The sequence below is a fragment of the Saccopteryx bilineata genome, chromosome 3 (assembly GCF_036850765.1).
Source record: "Saccopteryx bilineata isolate mSacBil1 chromosome 3, mSacBil1_pri_phased_curated, whole genome shotgun sequence".
Lineage (NCBI taxonomy): Eukaryota > Metazoa > Chordata > Mammalia > Chiroptera > Emballonuridae > Saccopteryx > Saccopteryx bilineata.
Genome location: NC_089492.1, coordinates 190,646,475 through 190,659,455, shown reverse-complemented (window position 1 = coordinate 190,659,455; position 12,981 = coordinate 190,646,475).

Genomic DNA, 12,981 nt, shown 5'->3' with positions numbered 1-12,981 from the left:
GGTAAATGGTTAAGGTTTTAGTGCTCTTTCCATTTTCAGATGTGTGGAACCCCTGTGGAGATCCCCATGGGTGCAGGAGGTAACCAAACTTTGGTGTGCTGGATCTGAATTTATGCAGACCTATAATACTGCTCACACTTGGTTTCAGTGTGAGTCCAGACAGCCTTCTGAGGACAGTGGCCATGCAAAACTGTCTGCTGAGATGAGCAAATCTAGTCTAAATGCCAGGGGTGATTGTGCTCTCTTGGGATGGGTGATGCTAGTCAAGGGAATTATAGGCTGCCCAGCCATGAGGCCTTCTGAAAAGATTATAGGGTGACTTATTGATCTTTGGATGGGTCAGGGGTTTAGGGGGAAGGTTAGATTTAAAACATGTAGTTAGAGTTTAAAAGACTAGGCCTGAAATCTCAGAGAGATGGGGACAGGCTGGAGAAAGCTTCAGGAAAGAAGAGATTGGGGCTCTAGTCCTGCTTCTGACCCAGACGCTGGGTGGACCCCCGTGGAGTCTCCGGAAGCTGCTGTGTACCCCTCTATCATGCTCAAAGTTCTCCAGCTCACCGGACTCAGAACCAGGACTACCACCCACGTGTTTCTATCCCCAGGCCAGGATGACTTCTGTTCCTCAAATTAGTTTGATTTCAGTCATTCTGCATCAGATTGTCTCTACTCCTTTGGCAGCTTTCCTTGTACTTCAGATATCGCACTTTTAATACATTTCATGTTAATGAAATAGGACTAACTCAGGACAACCATCAAGAGAGTGAGCATAAGATAAGGAGTTTGGGAGGTTTCAGGGTGAATACTGTCATCTTCCCCTTGTTATGGGCTGACTTGTGTCCCTAAACTCATATGTTGCCCTGGCCAGATAGCTTGGTTGGTTAGAGCATCATCTGGAAGGGCAGAGGTTACCGGTTCGATCCCTGGTCAGGGCATATACAGGAACAGATTGATGTTCCTCTCTTTCTCTCTCTCTTTCCCCCTTCCCCTCTCTCTGAAATCAATAAAATAAACATTTAAAAAAAGTTAAAAATAAAAAGACTCATGTTGACGTCTTAACCTGCAGCCTCAGGATGTGACCCTTTTTAGTATTGGGTCTTGCAGATGTAATTAGTTAAGGTGAGGTCATACTGGAGTAGGCTGGACTTTAATCCGTTATGAGTAGTGTCCTTATAAAAAGAGAAGAAATGTCCTGTGAAGATGAAGGCAGAGATCAGGGTGATAGTTCTATAGGCCAGAGACATTTCTACTAGAGCAAACCACTTGGAAGCTATGAGAGAGGCCTGGAATAGAACCTCCCATAGTCCAGAGAGAGACAGTCCTACTGACATCACAGTTTCAGACTTCTGGCTGAGAAGCTGTACATTTCTGTTATTTAAGCCACCAGTTGTGGTGTTCTGCTGTGGCACCCTAGCAGATGAACCCCCTCTTATCCGGAGCTCTCCCCAGATGGACCCTCTGCTTGGCTGCCCTAGGGGCAGCTTTGTGTCTCATTCACACACTGTTCTCTCCAATATTTTTTTAGTACAGATAAAAGCATGATAACAGGCAAAAGCATTTAAGGAAAAAGTAAGCACCCCATTTAGTTTCAAAACTGTTAGTTTTATTTATTTATTTATTTATTTATTTATTTATTTATTTATTACAGAGACAAAGAGAGACAGAGAGCGGGACAGATAGAGACAGAGAGACAGGAAGGAAGACAGATGAGAAGCATCAATTCTTCGTTGTGACACCTTAGTTGTTCATTAATTGCTTTCTCATATGTGCCTTGACCGTGGGCCTTCAGCAGACCGAGTAACCCCTTGCTCGAGCCAGCGACCTTGGGTCCAAGCTGGTGAGCTTTGCTCAAACCAGATGAGCCCGTGCTCAAGCTGGTGACCTTGGGGTCTCGAACCTGGGTCCTCCGCATCCCAGTTCGACGCTCTATCCACACAAAGTAAAAAAAAAAAGGCACTTTCTAAAGCAATTTATTTGACAAATTTTCTTAGGGATTTTATTGACATTTTCACCTGCGTCATTGACCCCTCAGTTCAGTGCGAGAGTTTACGTTGCCCATGAAGTTTGTGTCACGCTTTACCTAGTAGAGAAGGCATTCCTTTTCTGTGCACTAAATATCGCCCGTGCTCCTAACTATGTCAGAGGGCCACCAGAGCACTGGGGCCACAGGCTCTGCCGGGCTGTTGCTGGAAGTCCCTGCATCCCATTGCGGGTCTCCCCGAGGCCCACCTCCCAGTATGTCTTGGGCATGAGCTGACCACTCAGAAGCTGTGTCCCAAAGAGGGCTGAGCTGCCGCCTCTGTAGTCAGGCCCTCTCAGGGCTAGCCTCGGTTTTATAGAGCCCAAAACTTAATTCTTTTTCCACTCGCCAGACTATTCTATGACAATGAAACATTTAAAGGAGTGATATGTAAGCCTGCATGTCCAGAGGTGTGCATTTTTCTGGGAATTGTGATGCCCACATTCCTAGTCCAATGCTGCTTAGTGAGGATGGGGTCAGAACAAATGGAGCTGGCACTGGAGAGAGCCTTGTGACCACTGCTGCCCCATAAAGTCATTGAGTTCTCCTGTTGTGTGCAGGCCACCTTACATCTGTTACCCAAGTTCTTCAAACAGGTTCAAATACAATTCATTAGGTTCAAGCTTTCCTTTAGATTAATTATAGAGTCAGGTGAAATTTTCTAATTTTTGTGGATCAATCTAATAGGTTTTTAAACCTGTGTCTCTCCCAATATTATTAATTTGGAGCACATTTATTCCATCTTATGGACTTCTGTTTCCTCATCAGTAAAATGAGAAGACTGGATCACCTACAGGCGATATGGTATAGTGTAGGGGAGGGAAAACCACTTAAAAATATTTTTATTGAGTTTATTGGGGCGACTCTGATTAATAAAATCATACAGGTTTCAGGTGTACAGTTCTATAATGTGTCATCTGTACACCATATCATGTGCTCACCTTCCCAAGTAAAGTCTCCCTTTATCACCATCTGTCCCCCCTCTACCCTCTTCCACTTCTTTCCCTCCTGCAATCCCCACACTGTTGTCTGTGTCTATAAATTTTTTCTTTGCTTAATCTTGTCATCCTTTTCGCCCAACCCCTCACTCCCATCCCCTCTGACACCTGTCACTCTGTATCTATGAATCTATTACTATTTTGTTTGTTAGTATATTTTTTTCATTAGATTACACATATAAGTGGAATCATATGATACTTGTTCTTCTCTCTTTGGCATATTTCACTTAGCATAATGCTCTCCAGGTCCATCCATGCTGTTGTAAAAAGAAAGATTTTCTTATTTTTTATGGCTGCATAGTATTCCATCATGTAAATGTACCACAGCTTTTTTTTTAATCCACTCATCTACTGATGGGCACTTGGTTGTTTCCAGATCTTGATTATTATAAATAACACTGCAATAAACATGGGGGTGCATGTATACTTTCAAATTAGTATTTTGGGTTTCTTCAGATAAATTCCCAGAAATGGAATTGCTGGGTTAAAGGGCAGTTCCACTTTTAATTTTCTGAGTCAACTTCATACTGTTTTCCACAGTGGCTGCATGAGTCTGCATTCCCATCAATAGTACATGAGGGTTCCCTTTTCTCCACACCCTCACCAACACTTATTATGTGTTGTGTTGTTAATGAGCACCATTCTGACAGGTGTGAGGTGGTATCTCATTGTTGTTTTAATTTGCATTTCTCTGATGATTAGGGACATTGAACCTCTTTTCATATGTCTATTGGTCATTTGCTCATCTTCTTTGGAGAAGTGTCTATTCACTTCTCCAAAGGACAAAGTAGTCCTTTGTCCACTTTTTAATTGGATTGTTGTTTTGGTGTTGAATCTTATAAGTTCCTTGTAAATTTTAGATATTAAGCCTTATCAAATATATCAGCGATATATGTTCTCCCATTCAGTGGGTTGTCTTTTCATTTTGTTGGTGGTTTCCTTTGCTGTGCAAATATGTTTTAGCTTGAAGTAGTCCCATTTGTTTATTTTTCCTTTTATTTTCCTTGCCCAAGGTGATATATCAGAAAAAATATTCCTATGAGACAGGTTCGAGATTTTACTGCCTTTGTTTTCTTCTAGAATTTTTATGGTTTTGAGTCTAAACTGTAAGTCTTTAATCCATTTTGAGTTTATTCTTGTATATGGTGTAAGAAGGGTTGGGGCAAACTTTTTATGTAAAGGGTGGGGTAGTACATATTTTAAACTTTGGGGGCCATATGGTTTGTCACAGCCACTCAACTCTGCCCTTGTAGCACTAAAGTAGCCATAGACAATATGTAAATAAATAAGTATAGTTATGTTCCAGTAAAACTCTGAATTTTGAGTTTCACATTTTTTTACATGTTACAAAGTATATATTTTTAAAAAACTGTTCAAAAATGAAAAAGCTATAATTGATTCATAAATAGCACAAAATAAAGATAGTGGGCCAGATTTGGTCCTTGAGCTGTAGTTTGCCAACCCCTTCTAGTGGAAGGAGACTGAGCTTGGAACCAGACAGATGAGGGTGTGGGTTGTTTCCTCACTTGCTAGCTGTGTGGCCCGGACAGGTTCTAAAACTGTCTTAAGCTTTAGACCTTGTGGAGTTGCTGTGAAAATTAGAAGTACCATATGTGAAGTTTTACCATGCAGTGGGTACTCAGTATGTGTTACTTCCTTTTTCTTTCCCTTGAAGACCTTTCTATAACTGGAGTTCGTTACCCCAGGCACAAAATCCCATTATGTCATAAAGTCTTTTTGGCTGGCTTCGTGTATTCTTTGCCCTAATTGAAAATGTACATAGTGTGTGCTGAGAACTTTCATGTTTACATCTGGATTCCATGCCTCTCCATGACAACAGAGAGAAATTGCTCTCATTTTGTCCACTTACAAGAGGTCATGAAATTTAGATTGTATGTGAAATGCTTCCATTTTGTCATCCCTTAATCTTTAATAATTTTATAGCTCTTCATGGTTTTTTTTTTAACCCAGGAAGTTTTATTAAAACAAAAAGAAATTAATATATTTTATATATTCTGTAAAAGAGATATTTCAGCAACTCAAGAATCCTATTCTCTTCTATTGCCCTGCCACAAACATTCAGGGGTTATAGTCCCTTAATGGGGAAACTTTTCAGACCTCTTCTGGACTTGCTCACTTCCCTGTCCAGCCAGGTTCCATACCTGAACATTTTAATACTTATAGAATTGAAAGTGACTTACCCACATTATTTCATTTGACACCCAAGACCAATTTTATTAGTATCTTTTTTTCTTCCTAGGAAACAGGCTCAAAGAGTTAAAATAATGGCCAACACGACACAGTTGTGGGAGACACTTGAATGCAGACCCGTGGACTCTGGGTCTGGTGCTATGTGTTGTGTCTGCTACACAACTTGCTCTTAAGTCTTGTGTTTGGTCCGTTCTGCTCCTTATCATATAGTTTTTGAAGGTGCAGGCTTCATCTTTTTTTTTGTGTTCTGTGAGAGATCCTAAGCAACTTTATATAATGTCATTTGTCAATTGACATTTAATAAATATTTGTTTGTTTATCCAGATATTCGGAAAGTGTTCTTTAGTGGTTTCCCTCCAGTCAGTTGGCTCTCAGCATTTGCTGGGTGTCATTGTGAGCCTGGGGATGATACTGTAAATCAGGGGTCCCCAAACTTTTTACACAGGGGGCCAGTTCACTGTCCCTCAGACCGTTGGAGGGCCGGACTATAAAAAAACTATGAACAAATCCCTATGCACACTGTACATATCTTATTTTCAAGTAAAAAAAACAAAACGGGAACAAATACAATATTTAAAATAAAGAACAAGTAAATTTAAATCAACAAACTGACCAGTATTTCAATGGGAACTATGCTCCTCTCACTGACCACCAATGAAAGAGGTGCCCCTTCCGGAAGTGTGGCGGGGGCCGAATAAATGGCCTCAGGGGGCCGCATGTGGCCCGCGGGCCGTAGTTTGGGGACCCCTGCTGTAAATGCTATGGAGGCCACACAGAAATGCTGCACAGGCCAGGAGTTTTTCAATGTGGTAGTAGTTTTAAGAAAGAGCAGGAGACTCTGGCATTAAACTGAAGCGGCTCTAGACCTCAACGTTGCTTCTAGTCAGGTGTCTTGTTATTTAACCTCGTCTGTCAAGTGGAGAAATGAATGCCTCCTAACGATGCAAGAACTGCAAGTGTGTGGTTTCTAAACAGTGCTTTAAAATTGTAACGATTACCCATAATAGGTAATTAATAATCATATGAGGCATGACAAGCCCAGTTACATTGTGGCAAAAGTCTCCAGACCTCAGTGGCTTTCTGTTTCCACACATTTATGCTCTGTGTCCATTGTGGGTGAGATGTAGCTCTGTTCCCAGCCACCTTTCCTTGGGATCCAGGCTGATTAAGAAGCTTCTATCTGGAACACTGGGGCAGAGGAAAGAGGGAGCTTGGCAAAGCCCAAACCAGGGCTTAGGGCTGGTTGTGACACACATTACTTCTCACCTTCTGTTGGCCAAATCAAGTCACACAGCTGAGTCTGACATGACTGGGAAAAGAAAATATAATTCTTCCTTGGGTAAAGGCTGTGAATATATATTTTTTAATATTCATTTTTAGAGAGGAGAGAGAGAGAGGGAGAGAGAGAGAGACAGAGAGGAAGAGAGAGGAGAGAGAGAGAGAAAGAAGGGGGGAGGAGCTGGAAGCACCAACTCCCATATGTGCCTTGACCAGGCAAGCCCAGGGTTTTGAACTGGCGACCTCAACATTTCCAGGTCGATGCTTTAGCCACTGCGCCACCACAAGTCAGGCTTGCGAATATTTTTGAACACTATTACAGTTTACCACAATAAAAGATAACCTGTAGGAAGGATGAGAAAGCATGGTACAGAAAAGATTATTCATTTGTTTTTTTCTCATATTGACCACATAATAGTCTTAGAATCCTTCTACTATCACCACAAATGGAATTGCTGTAAATATTTAACTTTTTCTTTATGCGTTCTCTTTCTTTGGATGTTTAAATAGTTTATATATCTAACTTACTTGAGTGTATGGTCGTTGCAAACTGTATTCTTTCCCCTTTTAGTCTTAGTTCTACAGATAACTGTATGTTTAATGTTCATCACCAGTCTTTATGCCAGTGTCTTTCTGGTCATTTTGGTTGTCTAGTGCTTGTTCTTGAGTGTAGTCTTTGAAAAAAGTATATGAATGGAAATAATATTCCTTGATTTTTTTTTGCATCTTTTATATGTTAAAGTCAGTTTTTCTGGAAATAAAACCCTTGAATCACATTTTCTCTCCCTAAGAATCTTTTTTTTTAAATTATTTATTTATTTATTTATTCATTTTTAGAGAGAAGAGAGGCAGAGAAAGAGAAGGGGGGAGGAGCTGGAAGCATCAACTCCCATATGTGCCTTGACCAGGCAAGCCCAGGGTTTTGAACCGGCGACCTCAGCACTTCCAGGTCGATGCTCTATCCACTGTGCCACCACAGGTCAGGCCATCTCCCTAAGAATCTTTTTTTTTTTTATAAATAAATTTTTATTATAATGGGGTGACATCAATAAATCAGGGTACATATATTCAAAGAAAACATTTCCAGGTTATCTTGTCATTTAGTTCTGTTGCATACCCATCACCCAAAGAGAGATCGTCCTCCATCACCCTCTATCCAGTTTTCTTTGTACCCCTCCCCCTCTCCCTTCTTCCCTCCCCCCACCCCCTGTAACCACCCCACTCCTGTCCATATCTCTTAGTCTCGTTTTTATGTCCCACCAATGTATGGAATCCTGCAGTTCTTGTTTTTTTCTCATTCACTTATTTCACTCCGCATACTGTTATCAAGATTCCACCATTCTGCTGTAAGTGATCCAATGTCATCATTTCTTCTAGCTGAATAGTATACCATGGTGTATATGTGCCCCATCTTCTTTATCCAGTCTTCTATTTTTTTTTTTACAGTGATTAAAAGCCTTTAAGCAAACTCTTGGCCAATACAGCAAGAGTCCATAAAAGAATAGTGTCCTTAACATGTTCACCAAGTCCAAGTTGGCCCCATCTCCATACCAAATCCCTGAAAAATGCAACCCAACCACAGTTCAGTCTGTTAGGAGCTGTCACAGGGAGCAGGAGTCCAGAAAAGTCCACATCCAGGAAAAGTCCTCATGGCACTGGAATTGTTGTCACCATTCTATACTTTGCAGCTCATGTCCAAGTCCCAATGACCGCTGCTTCTAGCTGGTAATGATTCAGGTAGACTGGAAAAGCCATTTGCAGCATGCGTGGATATGGAGCTTCTGTTCTCCTCTGCCTGGAGAGATGAGACCAGGTTGCTCTGCCCTGGAGCTCTGTGACTGTGGCGTGGTAAAGAGAACCTTGGGATACACTAAGCTGGGTGGCAAAGGTAGATTCATAATAGAAGTTGGCAAAAGGGGGAAAGAGAGCTCTAAATTAGGAGTAGGTCCCAGCCTGAAATATGAGTGGGGCATTGAGGTAGGAGAGATAAAGGAAACACCACATATTAAGCAAAGCAGCAGAAAATAGGACTATCAACACCCACAACAGAGATCTTTGAGGGAAGAATAAAAAACCTGACCATTCAGGCAAAACATAGTTAAGTGGCCCTTGTGCAATGAGATCAGTTTACCTGCTTCTTGGAAGAAATACCCTAGGCTCGTCCACAGTGTCGTAGATGGGGTTGAGGGCCCTGGGCACTTTCAGCCTTCAGTGGAAAACCCCAGCATTCTGGGCAAGGTTAGGTCATAGGTGACTGGAGCAGGGCTGGAAAAGACTGAACCCTTCCTTAGAGGAGTGAGTGGGAAGCCTACCTTCCAGTGTCCCTGTTTCCTCACAGCAGAGACATGTAAGCCTGGCAGGCTTTAGCTCAATGACCTTCCTTTCCACTATTGAAGCAGGACCCAGATGGCATCATATGAGACCCCTTTGGGGCGTTGGAGCCTTTAAGGGTGTATCCTAAAAGCTGGTAGTTCCCCTGATCTCTATTGGGCTTTTTCTGCCTCTAGATATCTTAAAAGCCATGCTCAGAAGATCTCACTGAGGGGTTTGAGGATCCCCATATGCCTATATAAATCTTTTCCATATATCTAGAGCTATTTGGAAAAAGACAAAACAGTGTTATTAGCTGGATTTAATAAAGAAGGTAGTAGTTTGCAGGCAAAAAAGATTTGGTGTCTCCTGTTCATCAGCATTCAAAAGATGTAAATTTTTTTTTTTTAAGTAAAAAGCATGATATGGTAGACCCGTAGGAGTTCCAGGATATGACTACCCCCTTTTAAATTTTTTTTAAATTGTCCTTAAAATGTTTGCTGAGTACACTTTAATAATACCTTAACTTTAAAGATTGTAAGCATGACATAATACAGTAAATGCTTTTGCTCCATATGCAGGAGCACTTTCAGTTTAGCCAGTTTAGGAAATCCAATAATAGAAAAATGCATACAGAAAATGAGCTATAACATGCTTAGCAGCCTCTCCTGTTCTGACAGAGGTTACTATAGATCCGGAATATGTATCTACTGTAATGTGGACATACGACTGTTTGCCAGATGAAGGTATATGAGTAACATCCATCTGCCAAAGTTGTCCTGGTAGGGGTCCTTGAGGGTTAACTCCAAATGAAGGGGCAGTATAGGACCCCTTGGACAGGATTTCCCAATCTGCCGTGCTGCTTCCCAGGAAAGTTGAAACTGTTTACAGAGGGCTGCAGCGTTCTGGTGATGAATAGTATGAGACTGACTTGCTCAGTCTGTCATGGTTGATCCATATAATTTTCTTTTGGGTAGCTTGATCAACAAGGGCATTCCTAGGCCCTGGCCGGTTAGCTCAGTGGTAGAGCATTGGCCTGGTGTGCAGGATTCCCGGGTTCCATTCCCAGTCAGAGCACACAGAATAAGCGCCCATCTACTTCTCCACCCCTCCCCCTCTCCTTCCTCTCTGTCTCTCTCTTCCCCTCCCGCAGCCAAGGCTCCACCAGAGCAAAGCCACCCCGGGCACTAAGGATGGCCCCATGGCCTCTGCCTCAGGCACTAGAATGGCTATGGTTGCAACAGAGCAACACCCCAGATGGGCAGAGCACTCCCTCCCATAGGCATGCCAGGCGGATCCCGGTCAGGTTCATGTGGGAGTCTGTCTGGCTGCCTCCCCATTTCCATCTTCAGAAAAATACAATAAATAAATAAATAAATGAATAAAAAGTACAAAAAAAGAAAAAAAGAAAAAAAAGGGCATTCCCTTGTGTTAAAGCTCCAGGGAGTATGGAGTGAGCTTGAGTATGTCCTATGAAACATGGAGCTCTATGTTGACATATAAGTCTTTGAAGAAGGAGAAACTGCTGAAATAGTTCATTAGCATTTGTCCCTAAGACAGCAGTCTTTATAGTGGAAACACCATAAGTAAATATTTGCTGTCTGTCTATAGATTAAAGGGGGAATATGGCAAATGCTGAAAAGCCATGATCTTTGTGCCCCTCCCCTCCCCCAACCCCCTCCCTCTCTTCCCCCCACCCTGTAACCCCAACACTGTTGTCCATGTCTCTGAGTCTCATCTTTATGTCCCACCTATGTATGGAATTCTATAGTTCTTAGTTTTTTCTGATTTACTTTCGCTCAGTATAATGTTATCAAGACCCATCCATGTTGTTGTAAAAGATCCTATGTCATCATTTCTTATGGCTGAGTAGTATTCCATAGTATATATATACCAAAGCTTTTTAATCCACTCGTCCTCTGATGGACACTTGGGCTGTTTCCAGATCTTTGCTATTGTGAACAATGCTGCCATAAACATGGGGGTGCATTTCTTCTTTTCAAACAGTACTATGGTGTTCTTGGGGTATATTCCTAACAGTGGTATAGCTGGGTCAAAAGGCAGTTCGATTTTTAATTTCTTGAGGAATCTCCATACTGTTTTACACAATGGCTGCACCAGTCTGCATTCCCACCAGCAGTGCAGGAGGGTTCCCTTTTCTCCACATCCTTGCCCGCACTTATTCTATGTTGTTTTATTGATGAGCGCCATTCTGACTGGTGTGAGGTGATATCTCATTGTGGTTTTAATTTGCATTTCTCTAATCATTAGTAATGTTGAACATTTTTTCATATGCCTATTGGCCATCTGTGTGTCCTCTTTGGAGAAGTGTCTATTCACTTCTTTTGCCCATTTTTTGATTGTATTGTTTGTCTTCCTGGTATTAAGTTTTACAAGTTCTTTATAAATTTTGGTTATTAACCCCTTATCAGACACAATGTCAAATATATTCTCCCATTGTGTAGTTTGTCTTTTTATTCTGTTCTTATTGTCTTTAGCTGTGCAGAAGCTTTTTAGTTTGATAAAGTCCCATTTGTTGATCCTGTCTTTTATTTCACTTGCCTGTGGAGACAAATCAGCAAATATATTGCTGCGAGAGATGTCAGAGAGCTTATTGCCTATGTTTTCTTCTAAGATGCTTATGGTTTCACGGCTTACATTTAAGTCTTTAATCCATTTTGAGTTTATTTTGTGAGTGGTATAAGTTGGTGGTCTAGTTTCATTTTTTTGCAGGTAGTTGTTCAATTTTCCCAACACCATTTGTTGAAGAGGCTGTCTTTACTCCATTGTATGCCCTTACCTCCTTTGTCAAATATCAGTTGTCCATAGAGCTGTGGGTTTATTTCTGGGTTCTCAGTTCTGTTCCATTGATCTATGTGCCTGTTCTTATGCCAGTACCATGCTGTTTTGAGTACAATGGCCTTATAATATAACTTGATATCCGGGAGTGTGATACCTCCCGCTCTAGTCTTCCTTTTCAAGATTGCTGAGGCTATTCGTGTTCTCTTTTGGTTCCGTATCAATTTTTGGAATATTTTTTCTATATTTTTGAAGTAAGTCATTGGTATTTTAATTGGTATTGCATTGAATTTATAAATTGCTTTGGGTAATATAGACATTTTAATGATGTTTATTCTTCCTAACCATGAGCACGGTATATGCCTCCACTTATTCGTATCTTCCCTGATTTCTTTTATTAATGTTTTATAATTTTTTGAGTACAGTCTTTAATCTCCTTGGTTAGATTTATTCCTAGGTACTTTATTTTTTTGGTTGCAATGGTAAAGGGGATTGATTCCTTGATTTCTCTTTCTGACAGTTCATTATTAGTGTATAAAAATGCCTCTGATTTCTGAGTATTGATTTTATATCCTGCCACCTTGCCGAATTCATTTATCAGGTCTAGTAGTTTTTTGCCTGAGACTTTAGGGTTTTCTATATACAATATCATATCATCTGCAAATAATGATAGTTTTATTACTTCTTTTCCAATTCGGATGCCTTTTATTTATTTTTCTTGTCTGATTGCTGTGGCTAGGACTTCCAGAACTATGTTGAATAAGAGTGGTGAAAGGGGGCACCCCTGCCTTGTTCCTGATCTTAAGGGGATTGCTTTTAATTTTTGCACATTGAGTATGATGTTGGCTGTGGGTTTGTCATAGATGGCCTTTATCATGTTGAGGTATGTTCCCTGTATTCCTACTTTGCTGAGAGTTTTGATCATGAATGGGTGCTGGATTTTATCAAATGCTTTTTCTGCATCTATTGAAATTATCATGTGGTTTTCTCCTTTCTTTTGTTTATGTGATGAATCACATTGATTGATTTGCGAATATTGTACCAGCCTTGCCTCCCAAGAATAAATCCCACTTGATCATGGTGTATGATTTTTTTCATATATTGCTGGATCCGGTTTGCTAATATTTTGTTGAGGATTTTTGCATCTAAGTTCATCAGGGATATTGGCATATAATTTCCTTTTTGTGTGTTGTCTTTGCCTGGTTTTGGTATCAGAATTATGCTCGCCTCATAAAAGGAGTTTGGAAGTCTTCCTTCCTCTTGAAATTTTTGAAATAGCTTGAGAAGGATAGGAGTTATTTCTTCTTTGAATATTTGGTAGAATTCACTTGTGAAGCCATCAGGCCCAGGACTTTTCTTTTTTGGGAG